This window comes from Dama dama, chromosome 13 (assembly GCF_033118175.1).
Source record: "Dama dama isolate Ldn47 chromosome 13, ASM3311817v1, whole genome shotgun sequence".
NCBI lineage: Eukaryota > Metazoa > Chordata > Mammalia > Artiodactyla > Cervidae > Dama > Dama dama.
Window position 1 is genome coordinate 19,543,700 of NC_083693.1, and position 19,220 is coordinate 19,562,919.

The 19,220-nt window shown below is 42.6% G+C and overlaps 2 long non-coding RNA genes across 3 annotated transcripts in view; both read left to right on the forward strand.

Annotated features, from left to right (window-relative positions):
- LOC133067745 (uncharacterized) overlaps nt 1–19,220 on the forward strand; it is a 40,385-nt gene that overhangs the window by 2,619 nt on the left and 18,546 nt on the right. The window lies entirely within an intron of this gene.
- Nucleotides 2,124–10,129, forward strand: LOC133067746 (uncharacterized). Its single transcript, XR_009695390.1, has 3 exons — nt 2,124–2,169; nt 9,599–9,669; nt 10,118–10,129. It is a non-coding gene; the product is annotated as an uncharacterized LOC133067746 (long non-coding RNA).

The following is a 19,220-nucleotide window of genomic DNA, read 5'->3' on the forward strand; positions in this document are numbered from 1 at the left end:
CCCGCCCCCTTTAACCCCAGCAGAAGGTCGAGGGATAGCTGAACAGGGGGGCCGGGCTCAGGGCAGGTGAAGGTGATCACAGCCCAGCCTCTTCCTCCCCTCCCCTCTCCTCGCCCTCACCTCCCCTCGCCTCCCCTCCCCTCCTCCCTTTCCAGCCAGGTCTGACCGGTGACCGCCTTCCCCAGCCAGGGCGCCAGTCGGGTAACCAGGCGTTGAGCTCCTAATGGAGAACAACACATCGCAACCCAGCGAAGCACCCCTGACAACCCAAGTTCCCTCCTTTAGAGGTGGCTAGGGCAGTTCATTGCAAAAGAAGAAAGAAGAAGGGAGGGGGAAAAAAAAAAAAAGTTGAGGGTGGAGGTGTTTATTGGGTAAGATGGTTCAGGCAACCGAACCGGAACTGGTTTCTCTGGGTTTGGGAGTAGAGACATATTTTGCTCCTTGAACTCCGGCCTGAGATGTAGCTGCACTCCGCAGTGTAGCAGGGGTCAAAGGTGAGGTCTGCAGTAACCCTAAAAGGCTGGTCTGGCCTGGCCAGAAGGCCGAGCCGGCGGAGGAGTGGGCCGCCTGCCGCTTCCGAGGGGATGCCCGTGAAACCCGCACGCGGGGGACACAGAGCTGAGAGCGGGTTTTCAGTGCAATATTGAAGATTTCTCAAAAGTGCCCTAGGCTCGTGGGACTGGAGTCCTCTTTTCCCCTGAGAATTCCCAAGGCGCTGGTCTTTGTCTTGGAAGGAATGGAGTTTCTGAATGGTGTGAAAGCGACAGAGAGGGTCGCTTCAAATCGATTTTACTTGTCCTTTCTGTCTTTTCGGATCAACGCCCTTCAATGGGCACAGAGGTGCTCTTTCAACCAAAAACTTGTGCTACATTTTCTGCCTGTATTGGTGCTAAATACAATAAGCACTGGGCAGATTTTTTTTTCTTTGCTCTCCAAAGCCAGAAAGCACCCTAATTAAATTGTTTTATATGGACAGTCAAGACGGACCAATTAAGTATGCATTAGTATAAAGATATAGTCTGCAGATAAGGCGGTTTAGAAAATCACGTGTGGGACAAAGGAGAGAGGGCTAACACTGGGGAGGGGGTGCCTGGGCCAGCAAGGTCGCCCACCTCTCTCCCTGGGCTCCGGGGGATTTGAGGAACCCGGGCCTCAGGTGAGAGGGGGCCAGGGCCGATCACAGGTGGGCCGTGTTGGAGCTTTGCAGGCCCGCGCCCCCGACCGGAGAGCGGAGGAGCCCAGGGGCTTGACATCTCTCACCCTCGGCCCGAGGTGGCGGTCCCGCAGGAGCGGGCAAGGGTGGTGCTGTGAGTCCAGGTCGGGCCCAGGGCTGGTGTCTAGATCGTGGGCGCGGCCCTGAAATAAGGAAGGCGTGTGCACCCCGGGGAGGCCTGCGGGACCTGGGGGGCGCGGACAGAGCCGCGGCCGCAGCCTTCTGGCAGCCGGGATGAGGGTAGGAAGCCCCCTTCCAACTTGTCCAAGCCACGGGCTTTCTCTGCTTGTGAGGAAACGGGAGTTTCTCGGCGAGCAAAGTGAAGTTACCGCCCGACGCCAGCGGCCCAAGGGGCGTCGAGGGCCAGTCGCAGAAGTGGGGGAAAGACCGGGGGTCGGAGACGAGGGCGCCAGGACAGTAGCTCGCGGGCCGGGTCCCGCAGCCTCCACGGGCCTCCCCACACCCCCTCCGCCCTCGGAGGTGTGGGCGGACAAAGTGCAGCGCGCCCAGAGGACGACCTCCCGGGCCGCGGCCTGCGCTTCCCCGCGTCGCGGCGCAGGGCTGCGATAGGTGGTTCCTGGGGCGCGGGAAGGGCGCGCGGGGCGCACGGGGCGCCCTGGGTCTGGGTGGGGAGGGGGAAGTAGGGCGAGAATTAGAGCCTGGGGAGGCGGCTGAATGTCAAAAGTAAAAAGGTTGAAAAGCCAATTTTCCCGGCGCGCTTTCGCCCCCACCCCCCTCCCCTTTGCTGGTTGCTGAGGCCGTAAATCAGCGGCCGGCGGCGAGGGCGGGAGGAGCCCGCTCGGCGCGGCCCCGCCCGGCCCGTGCGCACCTCCCGGTGGGCCCCGGATCGATCCGAAGCCGAGCTGAGGATGTCACCGCACTAAATATTTACTGATCACACACAAATAGCCGGGGCTCCAACGATTTTCCTCTGTGAGGAGAGCTCAGAGAGAAGGGTAAATCATTTTATTAGTGTGGATAAAGCCCAGAGCACACTCCGGGCTGGAGTGTTTTAAGATGTGTCTTCAACGGGATGAAAAGAGTTAGGGAAATCGATACGGAGTGATTAGAAGCCCCCGGGGTGACCGAGGGGGCCGGGGCTTTCAGGGATTTGGCGAGCCTGAGAGGTGGGGAGCAAGCCTCGAGGGGGGCGGCCCGAGCCCCGCTGGGGAGCTCGCGGGCGCAGGCCTGCGTCCCTCCGTCCTCGACGGGAGACGCGAGGGCGCAGCCCGCGGCCCGGCGTCCGCGCGGCCCGGCTTGGCTGGGCCGGCGCGGGGTGAGCGCAGAGCCGGCCGCCGCGGGGCCGAGGGCTTGGGCTCTCGGGCTGCACGTCGCGCGGGCCGGCGGTCAGGTGGCCGCGGAAGGGGATCGCAGGCCCGGCGCCGGGATGCTGGCAGGTTGGCCACAGCTCGAGCGCTCCAGGCAGCCTCCTGGAGGAACCGTGTGGCCCAAACGGGTTGCGTTTCCCCTTGCCGCTCCACGTAGCATCCCCGAGCTTTCCCCTGGGTGAATTTCTGGACCTCCCCCCCGCCCCCGTCTCCCTTAGTGTTCCCGGAGAGGACGCAGCGGCCCAGCCCCGCGGGCTGCGTCTCCTTCCCACCCACCCATGGTCAAGGGCAGCCGCCGGGTGGCGGGACCCGCTGCGGACTGTAGGGCGAGTGGATTCGGGGTTCGGGGCTCCTGGGCAGGTGGGGGGACGTCTGAGGGCGAGCAGACAGGCAGAGGCGGGGTGGCACACACCAGCGACGCCCTAAGGAGGTATCCGTCCTCTCCAGGGCTGGGAAAGCAGCTTTGGGGGGGCGGGGGTCCCAAGCGACGGTCCAGCGAGGGAAATGGGTCTGTGGCCCCAAGGCGAGATGCAGGGGCCTGAAGTGCGAGGGCGCAAAGGCTTGCGGGACTCGCTGAAGTTAGGGGGGAAGTTTGCTGGGAAGAAGAGGAAAATCTTCTCCCCAAACTCAAAGCAGTAAAGTCCTGGAGTTTAAAAAAAAAAAAAAGGGCTTTTCACTTCTGGAAGCGGAAGAGGCATCGCTCTCTCCTGTGGACAAAACTTGAGGTTCCAAACAGCTGCAAATAATCAAGAAGGCACAAATTTCGGGGGGAAAGGGGGGAGACAGAAGGCGAGAAAGGGAAGAATCTCTTTCGTTTCTTCGTCCCTTTCTCGCTCTTAACCTTTCCCTAACAATCTGCTCTTCCTGAAGATGCTGATAGCTTGCTGGCTTATTTATTTATTTACTTTTCTTCTCCCCAAATTTGCTCGACTTCCTTGGCAGCTTGAGGAATTCAGTTCAGGCTGCCCTACTTGGCTCCTCGGTGCAACAGGAAATATAACTGCAGATCCAATTAACCGTTTTTCAGAAGGGAGTTTTTTTTTTTTTATATGAATCCCAGTGGATTGGAGTGATGTGTTCAGGTGTGAAGCGATTGGTGCCTCGAATTCCTTCCTCGGTAATCCTTTAATTCCTGCGATGGAAGCTCGAGAGCATCGCTGACCTGCAGGCTGTCAGGAGCCGGGTCTCTATTAACCCTTCTTGGTCTCGGCCAGAGCGAAGGTTAACTACACTAATATACCAAAGGGGCTGTAGCAAGGAGGAAGGAAGGGTGGAAGGAAGGAAACAGGGAAGAAGGGAGGGAGGGAGGAAGGACAGAAAGGTAAATTCACTCTAGCTGCAAGGATTTTTAAAGCTCTCACTGGTCCTCCCCCACCCCCACCCTTCCTACCAAAGCGGGTTTCCACTGAGACAGACAACAGTCTCATCCATCAAGGTACCTCACTCCACCGAGATGGACTTTGGGGAATAAGAAAACGCAATGTCGTGAAATATTTTCTTCTATTTAACTGACCACCCAGTTCACTTTAAAAATCATTCTAACATGTGAGCAGCAATTAATTATTTGGGGAGGGGTTAAGCACCCCCCCAAATCTTAATACATATTTTACCTTCTTTAAGTAAAAGCTAATTTAGAATCTTGTCAGTAGTCAAATTATAGCCATAAAATCCAGATGAGATTTGGAAAATACATTCTGCAGTTTTCATACCTGGTGGCCTTTTAATGAGTAGTTATATAATAGTTATGTGCATGAAGGTATATGCACATGGGTGTGTATATATTCTTAGGGTGGTAGAAGTTCCATGATGGATTAAAGGTTTATATACTCAAGGACTAGATAGAGGCTGTCACTCATGTGTATATGCTGGGGTTCTGGGGGAAAACAGTACAAAAAAGAGTTTTGAATGAGTTCCTTGGAATCACTATTGTTGAAATACAAGCTGAAGCAACTTAGTATTGGTGAAGCTATTGTGCCTTGCAGAATCATAGAAAGATACTTCAAAGTAAAAATGTCAGTTTTCAGTTTGGTAGCTTTGGCAGGGCATTTAAACAAAAGATGAGCATCTTTTGTCTAATATATTTATTTAAAAATTCAACAATACCCTACTGTTTATTTTACTTTTCAGTGAATTGAAGAATTAAAAGAGAATAGGCTCTAGCTAGAGATGATAGCATAAGGGATTTGTTGCCCATTTAACCAAGTCTGATGTAGTCTGTATATGCTTTTAATATTATTTTACAAGGCAACTCCTGTTGAAAAAGTTTTAAAGACATCTAAAGCCATGCGGACATCAGTTCTTATTTAGAAGTGGACAGAGTGAAAAAAGATTGTCTGATTCTGTATTTTTTTTTTTTTCTCTTAAGAGACTGGTAATGAATTCTTTAAAATGACAGTTCATTTTTGGTATGTCAAAAAAGGCATTAATCAAATGGTATCAAGTGCCAGTCATTTAAATGTGAAGGTGTTAGTAAGGCAAATATCCAGATAAATTAATATTGTTAATTAGCTGCATCAATGTACTTAGAGAAAATACAAAATAAAACAACAGAGGGGATTTATCTTGTTTAATTTCCTTTAGCCACAAACTCAAGTTGAATTTCAGAAGGAGAAAATAATATAAGGGCTAATTTCCATTCTCTTGGCTTTTAGAAGGTTGAAAAACCCCAGTTTTAGTACAAAGCATATAATCAGAAAAGTAAGTAAATGGACAAAGATATACTGCCATAATAGAAAAGCATAATGTATGAATTTAGAAAACATAATTAATTAGTTAATTATCAACTGTACTTCTCTTAAAAGGATGGTTTCTTGAAATGGTAAAGGTATGTATTAAGAATAAAGGACTACTGTGCAAAATTAAGAGGAGGCTGTTTAACATGATATTCAGTTTTATTTTTTTGATGGTAGGAAGTATTGCTTGAGGTTTTACAAGGTGTGATTAAATAAAATTTACACTGATCGTTTTTATTTTGAATACAGAATAGAGAAAGGTGCCTTTCCTATCTATTACAATTTATAATAAATTAGTCAACCTTATCAAAGGGATTACAATGTGCTTGACTGAGGCAAATTGACTGAGATGATATCACTTAAAATAGTTTAAAGCAAAAGTGAAAATGTAAAAGGAAGAGAATATTGACTTCAGTGAAAAATGTCACATTGGGTATTTCTTGACAGGACTACATTACATCACAGGTCAGGGAGAAGCTAAAAATTTAGGCACTCCTATTTCTCTGCAGAATGCATGTTAATAATAGATTTATTGACTCCAAAAGTTATGGTGGAAATTTTTACTTTTAATATATTTTGTTGTCATATTGCCATCCAAATAGAAAGAAGTGAAATTTAAGTGAGGTTTAAAAAATCTTAATATTTTTCTTTATAGTCTCCAAGAATTATGCTTATTTACTCATTGACTTTTTCCATATGATTTTGATTAATACCTTTTAAAATCATGTGATTTTAAAATTAATCATTTATTGTGATGAATTCTACATTGTTTTTACATTGAAAACAAATTTAAAGGCATCAGATCTTTCTCAGAAAGTGTAATTGAATATTCAGTTATTAAAGAGCTACTGTATAAATTTCCCAGGTTCTAAACACCTAAACTTATTCTTTCCTACCAACTTTTAAAATTACAACTGGCATGGCTGTGGATGAATATTTTATATAAGAGCCTTTATTTCTCTTCTTGTTTATCTGGGAAATGCCTCTAATTTGTCTTTTATGCTTAAATACTTTAAAAAAGCATTAGTCCATATGCAAGAATTATCCATCCTCTTGAAAAACAGTGAATAAAATTCTAATTATAGAGAAAAGGTGTGATGTTTATTCTGAAGTTTCAGGAACATGTAAAGTTTTCTTCATAAACTGGAGGAAAGTCTATCCTAGATAAATTTAAATAGGGCAGCTGTTGGGTATGGTTTATATTCGTGTCCTTCTGCCTTTTTGCCTTTGGCACTAAGGTATCTGGGCTCTTGTCTTCACACACTGTCTGTTGTTAGCAGATTTTGAGATTAAAATATTTTCAAGTTGTCTTTATAGCTCCATACATTATTAAATTGGAAAATAATATTCAGTTCTGTGTTCAAATTTGTATGTCCAGACAATAATGAGGACTTGAGTCTCTGCACTTCTCTGCCCCAAATCCAACAACAACAACAAAATCATTATATACACAAGTTAAAGAGGAAAAAAAAATAAATCTTAGGATTCAGTGTGTTGGAAATATAGAATCATTGTTTTTACAATGGAGGTCTTTATAAGACTTTTTTCGTCTTAACTATCTCCCAAGATGGGATACTTCAGTTTTATATATAATTTTTGAAGTCTGAGCAACTTTTAACACTATATCAAGTTTTAACAACGTATCACAGGCTTTTTGAACTGAAGGAAGATTTGAAAAATAAGCCTCCAAAGTAAAAACACACACACACACACACAGGTAATTGACAGGGCATGAGGCTTGTCTTCGTTTTTAGGGATGTTATGAAAGTTTTACTTTAAAAAATTACAATAACATGCTTTCTCATCAGGTGCAAAGCAAGTTAATTATAGGGAAAAAAGAAAAGATTCCCTCTCATTCTTTTCCACCAAAAAACCAAAGCACCAACAAAAGCCAAAACAAACCGCAATCCTAACCCCCACATAAGAAGCCCCTTACCACTTTAGGGAAAGTTTCTGCGCTAACTGGGGTCCTGCCCGAGCTCCTGGCTGGTCTACTTTTAAACTCGCCAGGCAGTGGTCACACTCCAGCCAGGAGCCTGGCAGCCTCAAAAAGGAGGCAGATTCTCTGAGCTCACTGCAGATGACCTACCACTTAGAGGGAAAGTTTGGAAAGCAACTGTTGAAAGTTAACCTCTCCTTTCCAAAGAAGGTTTTCAGAGGCAGGACTGTGAGAGTTGATATAACCAACTTTATTATTTTCTAAGGCATTCCTAACTTTTATGATTCCGCCCCCCCCCCCCATCCCCCTTCCTTTACTATCTGTCTTGTGCCTCCAGGGCCAGTGAAAGAGCAGGGTAGATTCTAGATTGCTTTCAGAGTTTGCCTTCTCTGATGATGGATTACCATGTCAATTTAAACGGCATAGGATTAATTTGTTTCAATGATTTCTCTTTAGGCTGAATGCCAGCCGTTTTTCTATCTCTCCCTTTGCTCTTCAGAACCACCACCACCAAAAAAAAAAAAAAAAAAAAAAAAAAAAGCCTTCTTTCCATATTCTAAGTTAGGAGACAATAATAGAAATAGACAAGTTAGGTGTAATGTTGCAACACAGTTATAGGTCTAAGTGTTTTTATCTTTGTCTAAGAGGCTGAAACACAGAGTCAGTCACTTTAAAATGAAATTGGACTCAACATTTATTCAATAAATACTTGTAGATAATCCAGTGCTGAGTGCTTTTGACACATAAAGACTTAATTTGTCTTGGATAACAAGTTATTAATATGGCACATTTAAACTTGCCGCCTACAATAAGATTTTTGAGATCTATAACAACTCAAATGATCATTGTGAAAAATAATTTGTGTGAGGGAAGGAGATCTTTTTGAGAATGACTATTACATGTGAATATATGTACACATACATATATATATGTAGCTACCTATACACACACACACACAAAGTAACACATATACATTTCAGATCATATGCAAACAAAAAGGCTCAATAAATTTAAAAAAATCCATTAAATATGCAGGTAGATCTAACCCTTCCAAACTAAGAATGTCAGCCAGTTTTCTCTTTTGATTGATTTCTAAAGTGCACAAGAAAAATGCTGTTCAAATGCACCTTCCTTGTAAGACCAAACCCATTATAAGGATGAAACGGCACAAAAAAAGCACTTAGGTGCAATCCAAAATCAAACACTCCCTCCACATTTTTCACCTAGACTAACCTTGCAGCTAAAGAGAGCATTTTGCTTGTAGATAGAGGCAATTTAAGTAAAATAATCTACCCCTAAAGTGATTATTGTATTTCTTTCCTAACGGAGGTCCTCCCGCAGATGCAAAGGAACAGTAGAGGGGTTTGATCCTATAGCTTGACTGTGTTGAGTACATGTGGCTATTTCAAACGCTGGGCCTCTTTTTCATTTTTTGTTCCGTTTTCATAATAACATCTCCTTTTCCCAGCATTCCGCTGCGCTGAAATTAAGCATCACAGTTCAGGAGACTGCCTTGAATTCCGAATATGAACACAGTGGCTTTTCCAGCCTTGCTGTTTTCCTCCGGCCTCTCAAGGCACTGGTGGCTGTATTTGAGCAGGACATATGTCCTTTCTAAGGACATACGCCATCAGAGGCCAGTGACTGTCAGAACTGGAATCTATATGCAATTTTAATTCGTAAAAAAGTTGTTGGTTGTTAACCTTGAGATTGTGCATCTCTAAGAAGCCAAATCTTTGAGTGCTCTCCCTGGGAAATGATGTTACACATGAGCAGAAAATCCAGGCAAGAAAGGCTAATTGAATGAAGAGAGAGAATTAGGTTAAAAAATAGAGTACAATCTAGTATCACATTTTCACTAGTGTGACTTGAAATGAAGGTGTCTTCAAGTCGCCAGTGATACCAGAGTGTTTAGATGTTGGCCACAGATGGGAACACCTATTGAAATGTGTCTGAAGAAGATTAATAGGGCTTGTCACTGTTGGGAAAGCACTGCTTTGCTGTAAATTTCTACCAGCACAAGATGAATTACCGATGAATGCTCACTTATCAACCCCATCACTATCGTTCGACAGTAAATCAAATTGAGAAGTTATCTGCAATCAGAAAATTTCTTTTTAAAATAGACATACACCTAAAGGCCCTGACTCTTTACTAATCCTACTCACAAAACAATTATGCATCCCATGATGCTTCTTTAGCTTAAACAAAACTGTATCTTAATCATGTATATACTTTTAAATTCACATGCAATGGACAGCTGGTCATTGGCAAAGTTTCCCAGTATTTTAACAGTCATGAAGCCTTCTTGGAAGTGCTCAATGAATATTTCATAAAGTATGTTTTCTTTACTTTGAGATATTTCTTTCTTTCCCTTACTTGAAAGGCAAAGAAGAAAGTGCTGTTTTCGGTGTTCTAAACCCCGTCTCTGTCACTTCAACATCTCCTAATTCCCTGGTAAGATAAAATTATGAGAGAATTACAAATTTAAGTAGAGAACAGTGGAACAGGACTAAGTGGATAACAGTGATAATTGAGGAAATGCATTTTTTCTTTTTGATTTCATGGTGTTGCATATATCTCATCTCTAAGGTGATTTATCTGAGAAACAAATCAGTGGCATTAGTTCCTTTATTACCTGTTAACCGGCTCGAAGCATCGAGAGGCCTTGTGACCTAGGAATAATAATGTTTTAATAAAACCATCAACCCTTGCATTTTTATAGGGCTCTAACTGTTTACAAAAGTTATCCTCACATGCATAACTCATTGGATTTTTTTACCAAAATCCTGCAAGACTGAGATTTTAAATTCCCATTTTGCTGATGAGTAAACTGAGGCTCAAAGACTTATCTAAGGCTATGGAGCTAATAGGGACAGTCAGAATTCATGCCTTGGTTTCCTAGGATCCTTTCAGGGCTTTTCACTACGTAAATGAAGAAAATGATGGTGATGCTAACAGCAGTCAACATTTACTATATATATATACACCAGAACTATGGTGAGTATAGACATGGATTATTATTATTTTTTAAATTAATTAATTTATTACTTTTGGCTGTGCGAGGTCCTCACTGTTTTCTCCATGGGCTTTCTCTATCTGCAGCGAGCAGGGGCTACTCTCCCGTTGCCTTTCGTGGGCTTCTCACTGTGGAGGCTTCTGTTGTTTTGCAGCACAGGCTCCAGGCACATACATGGGCTTCAGCAGGGGCTCAGTAATCATGGCACATGAGGTTAGTTGCTCTGTGGCTTGTGGGATCTTCCCGGACCAGGGGTGGAACCCGTGTTCCCTGCATTGGCAGGTGGATTCCTAGCCACTGCACCACAGCGAAGTCCTACACATGGATTATTTTATTTAATCTCTTATACAACTCTGAGGGAGATACTGTTGCTAATTTCCATCATCCATGAGAAAACCACCACAACAAAAGCAAACGGACACTAATGGAGGTCAGGAACTTGCCTGAAACTCACATTGTTAGTAAGCTGGGACACATCATTCAAATCCAGGAAGTCTACATTCAAAGCTGCTGCCCTAACCTATGTTCTTCTTCCCAAATGCAAGGAGTCTTCAGTTGCACTCCAGTTGAGTTCAGTCACTCAGTTGTGTCCGACTCTTTGCTAACCCATGAATTGCAGCACGCCAGGCCTCCCTGTCCATCACCAACTCCCAGAGTTTACTCAAACTCATGCCCATCGAGTTGGTGATGCCATCCAGCTATCTCATCCTCTGTCGTTCCCTTCTCCTCCTGCCCCCAATCCCTCCCAGCATCAGGGTCTTTTCCAATGAATCAACTCTTCGCATGAGGTGGCCAAAGTATTGGAGCTTCAGCTTCAGTATCAGTCCTTCCAATGAACACCCAGGACTGATTTCCTTTAGGATGGACTGGTTGGGTCTCCTTGCAGTCCAAGGGACTCTCAAGAATCTTCTCCAACACCATAGTTCAAAAGCATGAATTTTTCAGCGCTCAGCTTTCTTCACAATCCAGCTCTCACATCCATACATGACCACTGGAAAAACCATAGCCTTGACTAGACGGAGCTTTGTTGGCAAAGCAATGTCTCTGCTTTTGCACTGAGTAGTCACAAGAAATTCTACTTTTTTGGTAATATAAAAATTCCTCAGACTCTTGAGGCAGTGTGTTTTACAAGAATAGATCTTGGTTTGGAAATAGACCTGGGTTTAAATTCCAGCTTTGCCAGTTACCAAATATTTGACCTCCACTGCTTTGGTTTGATCCCTGGGTCAGGAAGATCCCCTGAAGAAGGGAATAATTACCCACTCCAGTACTCTTGCCTGGAGAATCCCATGGACAGAGGAGCCTGGTGGGCTACAGTCTGTGGGGTCTCAAAGAGTTGGACTTGACTGAGTGACTAACACTTTCACTTTCATTTGACCTTTACTTTCTTCATCTCTCAATGGGGTGCTTTGGTCACATGAAACTATGGGCATTGCTTTTGGGTACTTCCTTCTGTCTTGGTCTGTAAAAGGAAAGAAATGAGGAACAGAAAAGTGACAGGAGGAGGAGGAGAGCTGGGACCAGTGACATTCGAGGTACTTTGAGAAGGTGTGACTACTCTCTCTCAGACACCAGCAGTGGGGATGCTCAGCATTGGACAAGGTCCCTATTTTCTTCCTCTCTGCTGCCAGAGAGCACTGAATATTTAAGACAAGGATTTTGTTGTTGTTGTTTAGTTGCTCAGTTGTGTTGGACTCTTTTGCAACTCCATGGACTGTAGCCCGCCAGATTCCTCTGTCCTTGGGATTCCCCAGGCAAGAGTACAGGAGTGGGTTACCATTTCCTTCTCCAAGGGATCTTCTCCACCCAGGGATCAAACCCACATCTCCTGCAGGTGGATTTGTTACCACTGCGCCACCTGGGAAGCCCTAAGACAAGGACAGTTCTTTACAAAACCTTAGAATTTAAAACTTACAAGGAAAACTTTACCTCCCTTATTTCTCAGATAAAACCAAGAAGAAAAACCTTAGGTCTGGAGAAGCTGGGTGACTTCTGTAAGTTCTCTTAGCTGATTGGTGACAGGGTTGAAATTTGACTCCTTGTCTCTTGGTTCCTAAACCAGAAATCCACCCTCCTCCTATATCTTCCAAACACTATGTTCCTATTCATAAACAAAACAAAACAAAACAAAACAAATCATACTTTAGATGATCTGGTCATGTCCTTATTACAACTATTTCTCCGTTCTATTTCGATATGATAATTTGTGTGGGTTAGTACTGGTTGTAACATGAAATCTTCCTAGATCTCCACCACAGTAATTTTCCATAAAATCTATTAAGCTAGCCAGCCAAAGAGTTGAAGCTGCAATGAAGAATCACACAATAATAAAAATATTCTATAATCTCCATTAGGTCACTATAATATCCCAATCTGTATTTATTACAGCCCTCCTCTGATGCTTACATAACCAAAATTGCTAGATTTATATTCTCTAATGGTTCCCCAATGGGGAAAACCTGTGTTTTTTATCTTCCTTTTCCTGTCCCAAATCACCCTTCCACATACATTGGCTATTTGGGAAAACCCGTCTGGGTTTAATCAGAAGTTGCAAGACAAAATGTGCATTATTAAGAAATATAAATATTTTCAGAAGCAATCAAAGGGATGAAAGATTGATTCAGCATGTAGATTGGACCTAATTCGAAGCAGCTTTTTTCTAATGAAGGCTACTGGGATACAGAGTCAGGAGTTCTTGTGGCCACCAGTTGGAAACGCCGACCCATTAGAATAATGTCTGGATGTCTCCTGCTAGGTACAGTATGTTGAAATACTTTTTGCAAGGTGTATTCTTTAGTCTCTGGGCTGAGCCACCTTTCTTGCCACCCTTAGGGACTTGGAGTAGTTACCTTTGAGAAATTATGACTAATTCCTTCTCTTTAGAGTTTAGATCAGCAAGTATCTCCCTTTTTACAACTCGGAAGTTGGCTTTGCATTCACTTTCATAAGAACATTTTGGCCTGGAGGCATCTGTATTACAATCTCTTTCTTGGCTTAATAAAAGGTATCACATTATCTACCTGGTCAATCTCTATGAGCTTTCAAAACAGAGACATGGAAAAACTTAATAAGCCTCATTAAGATATCTGCTTTAAAAACAACAGGCTGCCTCATTTAGCGTGTTGCTTTGAAATGTCCCAGCAGAGCTGGGTGGTCATTGCTTGCATATAGGTATTGCTAATTTGGGAATTTTGTCAGTCTGATAGCTCTGGGGAAAAGAAAAGTCTAATGCGTAGGTAGAATTTTAATATACAAGGGATCAAACCCTGATTGTTGTATTTTGTTTTTGTTTTCTTTTTTTGTCTCCTTTAATCCCACTTTTTGTCCACAGGGCGCTATGTGTGAGAGATGGCTTGATTTTCTTGATATGGTTTACCCATCCACAGATGGAATTCCAAAGAGAACTGAAAATGTCTTTAAAATCAACACAACTCAGGGAACCCGAGTGAACAAGTTTTCCTTTGTTGTAGGGTATAGTATTATTGGCTGTAGGTTTTTTGATATACATTCTAAATTAGGCCTGCAAAGGCATGCTTCATCTTTAATTCATCACTCTCAGCTGAAAGAGATTAGCAATGTCTAGCACGCACCCCTCGTATGGTGCTGACCTCATCAAGTATGGCCTGAAATTAATTAGCCTCATTCATTCCAAATGGAAAAGGATAATGGAGGAGCATTTTAGAGATGACCATCACAAATTGTATGCAGCATATTTTAAAAGGCTCCTATTTTCAGTCCATGTAGATTAAAATTCTTTCCAGCGCTTACAATATGCCAGAGTTATCAAGGACCCAGAGCGAAACCCGAGCAGGTTTCGGGTGTGTAGATTTGTGTGTGCGCATGCGTGTGCCAGCGTGCGTGCATGCCGTTTGTTGTGTGAGTGTTCCAGCTTGGGTATAGATGGGTCCATATTTAGCTGACTTGCTGTCTAGGGTGATACCTGGAATACTTGAGCGACAAAAATCTGATGTTTCGTGCTGTTTTAAATGATCCGGTAATAAAATATGTTAAGTGGATTTTTTTTTTTTTTCCTTTTCTTCTTGTTACCATGAAGTGGGCATGCCAGCACAAACTTGCTGCTATTTTCCAGTTAGATGGTATTCATCCTCTAATTTAGAAACCAAAAGCCTCTTAAAGAGATGCTCGATGTTTCTATTCGGAGTTATTTTTGAAACTTTCTTTGTCGTTTCCCAGTCTTTACTGTTTGATCATATTTCAAAACACGATTGAGCACTAACTTGGATTACAGATTCACTTAAATTTATCATCTTTCTAAGATTAGCTGATTTTTTTCCCTCTTGGGGATTGACTAAGGAAGGCTAAATTTTTGAATATCAAAATTGCTTTCTTTTCTAGCCAAAATAATCTTTACTGGGGTTCTTTGGGATACTGAAAGATGTTGTAAACTTTATTTTTATGACCCGTCATTTGGCGACTACAGATCAGAGGAAGAAAAAAACCATGACTTTCTGTGTATGTATTTACAGGTTTGTTTTTTTTTACATAATATAAAATGTGATTAATTTATGAAAAGATATCAGCAGCACTTAGAGGAAATTTTATCTAATGCACAGTTCTTTAGGGAATTTTTTTTTTTTTTAATCCCAAAGTGACTTTGTTTAGTTCCATTGAAAAGTAGGTATTCCAAGTAAGGCAATTGCAAAGCTTCTACTTAACTATTGGAGTGAAAAATGCACTTTGAGGCGATCTTTATAGAGCTCATTGATATATTAGTCTCAATATGTAAGTTATTTAAGATCATTTTGCCTTAAAACAGAAACTGGAAGCATGTTACCCATATCTCTGAAAACGTAGGATTTGGAAATTCTCTAAGCTCACTCTTGCTTAATCTTCTCATCCCAAGGCCCCTTTATTTAATGGGTATATATCATTTATGTGCCTAGGATCATCAATCACAAACTGTGAACCTATCATTTTGACATAAAAGGTCTATCCTTAAATCCCCCCAAACATCTAGCATATAATTTGAGGAAATTAGCTAAAGTCTGGGCTTCTGACTTCTGGGGAGAAGATATGTAAAAATGGAGAAAGCTTATATTATACAAATTTGATTTTAAAGTCATGGTTTAGGTGAGCCAGGGATTAAAAACTGATGCAAGTGCAGATCTTTAAATGTTGACAGAAATAGATAATTTTGTTAATTATTATCTGGTCAACTTGGAATTTCATGGCTAATGAACACAGTATGAAATAAAGGAGAATATTTGCAAAAATAGCATGACTCATTAAAGCATATATTACCAAAACTATATTTTTCTCACAGTTATTTATTATTGAGACAAGGAAATTCATATGCTCTAAAATATTGCAATTTGCTTAAATATTGAACAGCATGTCTCAATTTTTATTTTAAAAATGTTTTTTATCAACTGAGGTGAAAATGGCAGGAAAACCATAAATATAAGGATTAAGGCTGCATGAAATTTGAGTTCATTCAAATGACAAACCCAAAGTAAAACTCAGATGAACCTACCAAATTTCATTTGGTATCCACCTGAAACTATAAATCCTCTTTTGGCATTTGAGAGTAGAAAGGAGGTTCACCTAAAATTCAAACCAGGTTTTCCTAAAGCTAACCCAGATTCACTCACTTTGGGGTAAACTATAGATGTATTTTGTGTTCATAATAAAACTTTCATCCCACTTTAGCTAATGATGAATAGATGATGGGCTGAGAAAGAGAACTAGATGTTTCTGGAATTACTGTTTTGTCTTATTTTATTTCATATTTCCTGTAAGGTTCTGAGGTAGGGGAGAACAGTATGCGAAGCTCATTCTCAGTGGTACATGTGGAGATATGACCACATATGAGAGACCAGAGGGGAATCAACAGTTAAATACATATATGATTTTTTTAAAAAAGGAAAATCTAAATGAAATATCAGTAACTTACATTTCTTGAGTGCTTACTATAACCAGGCACCATTTTAAGTACTTTGCATGTGTTAACTCAGCTGACCACAACAGTACCAGACAAACACTATTATCTCCATTTTGCAGATAAGGAAGACTAGGCACGGGGAAATTACGTAACTTGCCCAAGGTTACACTGCTCCTAAAAGGGATTTGAACCCCAGCGTGTTGGGTTCTGGACTCTCTGTCCCTAAGTACAGTGCTTTCTTGCCTCCCTGGAAAAATTGTAATTGCCATGTTGTTTGCAAAACAAACTGCTACAGTCATACGTGGCAGAAGTGTTTTCCCATTTTTAACTGCTGAAAACAGTAGTAAATGTAATGGCAGAAACCAAGGTAGAGAAAGCTCATTCTTGTCTAATCTCCTTATCCCAGAAGTAGGGAGGGAGTTGAAGGCTCAAATCTCCCTGAAGTCTTTGCTGAGCTTTCTACTTGGAATGCTACATATGTAGAATACTTGAATGCCACAGAGATGGAGATAAATGGGGTGGAATTCAAAGGAAAAAAAATGACAAAATGACAGGGTGAGAGGATGACTGGGGAGAGAAGATCAGAAGAACTAAAAAAGGAAAACTTGGAAAAGCAAGAGTTAATCTAGAACTCAGTAGCACTCTAGAGATATTTAGAAGAAAAACCAAGGCCTACAAATGTCACCAGGGAGATTAGAAATAGGTGAAGAGGAAGGTCTGAGAGAAAACAAATTAAGGGAACTCAGTTAGTTAGATTTTGTCATGTTCTTGAAAGACCAGTAATGAAAGCTATATATATTTTTTGGAATACTAAAGCCCAAGCCGGAAGTTTCACAGGAAAACAAAAATGTATTCCCTGCCTTGTGTAGGTTGAAGCAGAACGATGTTGCTGTTTAGCCACTAATTTGTGTGCAATTCTTTACAACCCCGTGGACTGTAGCCCTCCAGGCTCCTCTGTCCATGGAATTGTCCAGGCAAGAATACTGGAGTGGGTTGCCATTTCCTCCTTCAGGGGATCTTCCTGACCCAGGGATCAAACCCGTGTCTTCTGCTTGGCAGGCAGATTTTTACCCCTGAGCTACTGGGGAAGCCTGAAGCAGAAAGGTAGGTGTGTGTGTGTATATATATATATATATATATATATATATATATATATATATATATATATAAATACTGTTATATATTACTATGGTAATATATATACACACTATTACTATTATATATACTATTAGAACATAAAGGATTTTTAAAACCATATATATGGATTTTAAAAAGTGCTTGACATCACAATCACATGTAGGGAGTGAAAGTCTCTCAGTTGGGTCTGACTCTTTGTGATCCCATGGGCTGTAGCCCACCAGGCTCCTTTTTCCATGGAATTCTCCAGGTCAGAATGCTGGAGTGGGTAGCCGTTCCCATCTCCAGGGGACCTTCCCAACCCAGGGGTTGAACCCAAGTCTCCCTCATTTTAGGCAGATTCTTTACCGTCTGAGCCACCAGGAAGCCCAGTCATATGTAGCCTGCCCCATAACCTTTATATTCACTTTCCCATTTAATCCTCATGGTCAGTTTGTCAGGTTTACATTATTAGCCCCATTTTGCAGACATGAAAACCGAGGCCCCGGGAGGTTGTGTTACCTGCCCAGGGTCCTGCCCTGTGGTCCCCCCACAGTATCCCAAGCTTTGTCTCTTCCCAGAACATCACACACTGTCTTCTCTCACACAGCATCCCCAGGACTTCTCCCAGAAGATGATGTCACAGAACAATTGGTTTTAGGCCAAATTCACTGCGGGGCATCACTCCCGGGGCACACACTGATAAGAACATACTCTGCCGGAATGGGACATAGCCCGGTTTCTGGCAGACATCCTCTAAGAGCTGGCCTGTCTGCTCAGCTCTCACAGAAGCTGTGTGTGTTAAGTAAACCCTCCGAAGTTGGCTTGGATGGGGGGAGCAAACGATAGGTGGACGAACATTCGAACGTGGACTGGAGCGCTCCAAGCGGACCGCAGGCCTCCTGTGTTTACAGGCCCCCAAATGAAATCACCTGGCTGTTTATAGGAGTCTTAGTGCTGATGAAAAGGCTGAGTTACGCTCCAAACTTTTCCCTGCCAAAGGAGAAAAGTTCCAGGTTCTTTAAAAAGTATGTAAAGCATCTGATCTGAAAAGTGGCAACAACATTTGGGACCAATTACTCAGATTAAGAGGCAACAATGCTCTGTTTACACTTCGTAGCCAAGAGCCATTTGGCTCTGGCCCACAAGCTGGAGATTGTAAATTATAGAAATTTCAGCCTAACGTTGCTGTCTCTTTTGACCTGTGTGTCTGAGGGTAGAGAGAATCAGCTAGAAAAGCCCTGTTGTTACTTGCCTTAAAATGTCAATGAGTGGGAAACTGAATGTTGTCTTCCAGGTAAGACGTTTAACATAGATCCTCTGCGAGGAGAGCATGCATTTTCTCACTCAGGGAAGGGTCTAATTGACTGAGCATGCTGTGTCAGGATGTGGTTTTTCGGTTTGCTACTCCTCAAAAATTATTTTTGCAAAGGAAGTTAAAACTAAAGGCTCTCTGACATCTTTTGCTTCACTACCATTGCATTCCACTTTAACACTGTTTTCCAGTATGCCATAGATTAATCATTAACAAATGGGAGTTGGTGGCATTATGACCACGAGAACGCATAGACACAGCTCATGTGGGCAAAAAAGAGGCCTTAGTTGGCCAAAACGTGGAGGCTGAAAGGAGTTGGAAGCATTTGGGACTGAGATTTCCTTTTCTCCCTTCACTAAGGAGGCCAGCCCCCATTGCATGTAATCCTGATGATTCCAGAAGTTTGGGGAAAATTCTCGTCTTTCTTTTAACGTAATCCTGATGTTAAGGGCTTGACCTTGCCGGGGGGGAAAGGAACCACAGAGGTCAGACAAGAAGAAGAAATGAGAGGCATCTATTCCTGAAGCACAGACCTGTGGAAAAGACGAGTCATTATTTTACCAATAGCTGAAATGCACGTGTGCAGAGGTTTATAATTTAACCACTTTCAATATCACATTTAGACCATCAAGCTGGACACATTGCAGGCAGTGGAC